The 4651-nt window shown below is 34.6% G+C and overlaps 1 pseudogene; it reads right to left on the bottom strand.

Annotated features, from left to right (window-relative positions):
- Positions 1-3093: 3093 nt before the first annotated feature.
- LOC132224090 (coenzyme Q-binding protein COQ10 homolog B, mitochondrial-like) lies at positions 3094-4446 on the bottom strand (annotated as a pseudogene).
- Positions 4447-4651: the final 205 nt, after the last annotated feature.

Below are 4651 nucleotides of genomic sequence, written 5' to 3'. Positions count from 1 at the left end.
TATCCTTTCTGATTGGTGTTTCTGGTTTCTTGGGATATATTCCTAGAAGTGGGATCACAGGGTCAAATGGGAGTTCCATTTTCAGTTTTTTGAGGAAACTCCATACTGTCTTCCATAGTGGCTGCACCAGTCTGCATTCCCACCAGCAGTGCACAAGTGTTCCTTTTTCTCCACATCCTCTCCAGCACTTGTCGTTTGTTGATTTGTTGATGATAGCCAGTCTGACAGGTGTGAGATGGTACCTCATTGCTGTTTTGATTTCAGCAGGATTATTTAAATGAACATGGTTTTCTAGGGGAGAACTCAACATCCAGAAAAAGGCAGGAAGGGTGAGAGATGGTAAGAGGAAAAGGGGGGAGAGGAAAATGTGTTGCAGGTAACCACTAAATATCATTTTGGTCCTTTGTTAAATTGGAAAATAGTTTCATTACAGTCAGTTGAAACTATCTCTGAAGTAATAATTCTAAACTCCCTCCCACTCTCCACCTAATTCCTATTTAACACTGCTCTGGGTCATACCTGGCCTAGCTTTAAAAAAATAACAAATTGCATTCCTTTAGACATGAGTAGTCTTCCTTAGAATAATAATTGAAACATGTCTCAAAATATTTTCCTTTTTATTTCAGACCCTACTAAAACATTATTTTTATGCTCTCTGTTTTATTAAAAGGCTGGTTGGAGAAATCCAGGAAAAGGGTTATTTAGAGTCACCTTTTATAGAAGTTTTGCAAAATTAGATTATTTAGGAATAAAATTAATCTGAATTTGTGCAAAGTCTTCCTTTTAGACAAAGATTAAAGAAAACTAATTCTATCAAGTATTACACACAAATGTAAACTAAATGCTAATAAACTGCTTTAATAAAAAGACTCATTTAAACAAGCTTTAATTAAGAGATATGACTCATTTGCAATTACAATATTATTTGTAGGTAGGTAGGTATAAAAAAATTATTTGAGAACTCTTTTTAAAAAAAGAGTTCAATTTCTCTTTTTAAAAGAAAGTTCTGTAGCCTTGCTTTATTGTGTATATGTACATGTGAAGATAAATCAAATCCCAGTTTTTTCCAAATGATCATAAATTCTTATTTTTAGAGGTGGGCTTATAAAAATTAACACTATAGCCCAGCCAGTGTTGCTTGATGGTTGAGTATTGACCCATGAACCAGGAGGTAAAGGTGTGATTGAAGGTCAGGGCACTGCCAGGGTTGTGGCTCGGTGGGAGGCAGCCAACCAATGATTCTCTCTCATCATTGATGTTTCTATGTCTTTATCCCTCTTCCTTCCTCTCTCTGAAATCAATAAAAACTAACTAATTAACTAGCTAATGAAAATAAAATTTAAAAAAAAATGAACACTATGGTGTACACCTGAAAAGGAATATGGAATCTTAAATGTTCAAGGAAGTCATAAGCATCTGTGGAAAACCAAACTTCATATAGATGGCAACATCTCACACCAGGTTATACAAGTAGCTTTCCAACTGTAAGATCCACATACAGGGGATGGGTGTGGCAAATGTTCCAAACAAACAAATGTCTCACTGTATATCCACATAAATTTCTGCAATTCATCTCAAATCTAGAACAAACTATCACATCTCTAGACATTTTAATTCTTTAAACATATAAACCATAGTTACTTTAAAGTCTGTATTTGATATATCTATTATTGAGGGCACTTGTGGGTCTTTAATATTTGTGGTTTATCTTATTTTTTGATCATGTAGTCTTAACTCTTTCTATGACTGATTATTTTTGACTGAACATCCAAGACATCATATGTAAAAAAATATAAAACTAATTTGAAGCTTTAAATGATATTATCTTCCTACAGAGATGTTTTATTTTTGCTTTTGGCAGGTACTAATCATCTAAGAGTACTAACAACCCTAGATCATTTTAATCCAATCAGGTATTAAAAGAACTAGATGTTGGGCTTCAGTCTCCATAAGTAGTAGCCTATTTTTGGTTTGCTCTTACACCTAGAATTTTGCCTTTCAGGGTCTCAACCAAAAACTGGGGTCCTTACCAGAAACCTTCCTCTGTGATGGGCTCTGACCTTCAATTTTGCACCCCCACCGCCACCTCTAGAGTTTTAAACTCAGTTCAACCTAGCCTCTCAGCTGAACTCCTAGAATCAAGAAATATATATGACACTGAAGAAAGAAATTGAAGAAGGAACAAAGAAGTGGAAGCATATACCGTGTTCAGGGATAGGAAGAATGAACAATAATCAAATGTCCATACTACCCAAAGCAATCTATACATTCAACGCAATTCCTATCAAGATACCAATGGTGTACTTCACAGAACTAGAACAAATATTCCAATAATTTATATAAAATCACAGAAGATCCTGAGCAGTCACAGCAATCTTGAGAAAGAACAAAGTTGGAGGAATCATGCTACCTGATATTAAATTATACTACAAGGACATAGTAATCAAAACAATATGGTACTGGCATAAAAACAGGCATATAGACCAATAGAAAAGAATAGAGAGCCCATGCATTTACAGTCAATTAATATTTTACAAAGGAGGCAAAAACATACAATGGGGTAAATACAGCCTATTCAATAAATGGTGTTGGGAAAATTGGACAGATACATATAAAAATGAAATTAGACTACTTTCTTACACCATATACAAGAACAAACTCAAAAATTATTAAAGATTTAACGTAAGACTTAAAACCATAAAAATCCTAGAAGAAAACATAAGCAGTAAAATACTGGATTTTTTTTCAAGGCAAAGCCAGCTTTTATTAAGTTTAAAAAACGGAAAAAGTCTTTGCTGAATACCATGTTTATTACTCTGGCTTCCTATGAAGGGGTCCCTTTTAGATCTACCTACCTCCCAGTAGGAAATAAGGAAGAGAAGCAATCTCCCTCACCTGGGAAGTAGCAGCAAGGAGGTAAGACTGATCCACCAAACAGATGGGGTAGGTGGCTCAATGTCAAAGTGGGCAGTGAACTTATATCCCCTCAAGAGAGAACTCAGGTAAGCTTTGAGAAGTAGTATTTTAAGGACCAAATTGCTACTAACTTTTAGAACTTTTAATTTTTCATTTTGAAATAATTTAAGATTTAAAAAAAGTTTCAAAAACAGTACAAAGATTTCTCATAAACCCATCAACCAGATTCCCCTGTTTTAATGTATTCTATAACCACAGTGCATTAAAACCAGAAATTAACAGAGGGAGTTAATATTATTAGATGATAATGCTGTTATTTAATCTAAACAGGTCTAATTCAAATGTCCCTAACTGTCCCATTAATGTCCACTAATATTTTAATGAAAGCAATTCAAGAGCTGAGAACAGCATGTAGAAATTATGACCATTAATATTATGACCATTTCTTAAAATGTAATGCCTGAGTTGCAAATATAAACAGCAAATATATTCTGTTGGCAAAGAAAAAGCCACAGTGCTATAACTAAGGTGATGTGAACAAGAAAATACCTCAGTCCTTAGATTCTAAAAACATATTTGTTCCTTTTGCACTTTATTTCTGCATCATAAGATGCAGATCAATGTGTAAATTTCATTTGGTGTTAAGCTATTAAACTGGCAGTAAAGTCAGCATAAATCTTATAACCTATGGACTTGTAAAAATTAGAAAGTAGAGAAGGAATTGTTATTCAAGGTCTCAAGAAATACAATAGAAAGATTCATTAATATTCTTTCTTATAAAATTAGTAGAGAAAAAAATTCAATACTCAAAAATTTAAGATTTTAAAAAAGCGGTTTTCAGTAATTGCTATATGAATAAGATTATTAATAATGGCATATTAATGGGCTCTAATAAATGGATTATTCCTTTTTTACCAACTTCACCTGATATTTGGAACAAATGAAGGGCTTTGTGATATGACTTGCTGAAAAATCTAAGGTACAAGTCCTTGGGTAGCCAGGCAGACCTGGGCTAAAACGCCAGTCTCCAAATAATTGAAAAGCTTCCCATCAGTGCAGGATGCCTTTACTAAATGTGGTTTCACCATGGTTACTACAGATGTATAGCGCTCCACTACAGGTGGAAATCCAATTTCTAATTGTGTTCTGAAGTATCCGGATCTCTTGGATATTATATTGGATTTTTTGCACCACGGAACAAAATGTTTGTAATCTTCCATTCCTGCTACTACATCATACGTTTCCTGCATAGAGTATCCTATAATTCTCCTCTCTGAATACTCCTTTCTTTTGTTTATTAACGGTGCAGCAATTTTGAAGAAAGTTCTTGCATATATCTCCTTGGGCAAAACTGAGGTATGTAGTGGAAGAGTTCTGCTCATCAGTATACCACAGAAAGCTAAGTATCTGACGTTCCGTGTAGGCCACTGTGCCGAAACTGGGGGTCCAGCTGCTACCGGCGACTTTGGATGACATCCCGAGCCCGAGACCACCTTTCTCAGGACCCTCTGACCGGTTCGAGCTGCCATGATCGTCCAATACTGGATTTCTTATAGCAATATTTTTTTCTGATATATTGCTTTGGGCAAAAGAAAAAATAATCAAATGGGACTATATAAAACTAAAAAGTTTTTGCACAGCAAGGGAAACCATCAAAAAAATGAAAAGAAAACTCACTGAACGGGATAACATATTCACCAATGATACATCTGATAAGGAATTAATATTCAAATTT

The sequence above is a fragment of the Myotis daubentonii genome, chromosome X, assembly GCF_963259705.1.
Source record: "Myotis daubentonii chromosome X, mMyoDau2.1, whole genome shotgun sequence".
NCBI classification, from domain to species: Eukaryota; Metazoa; Chordata; class Mammalia; order Chiroptera; family Vespertilionidae; genus Myotis; species Myotis daubentonii.
Note: the sequence above shows the minus strand (reverse complement) of the source record. Positions and strands in the feature narration are given on the sequence as shown.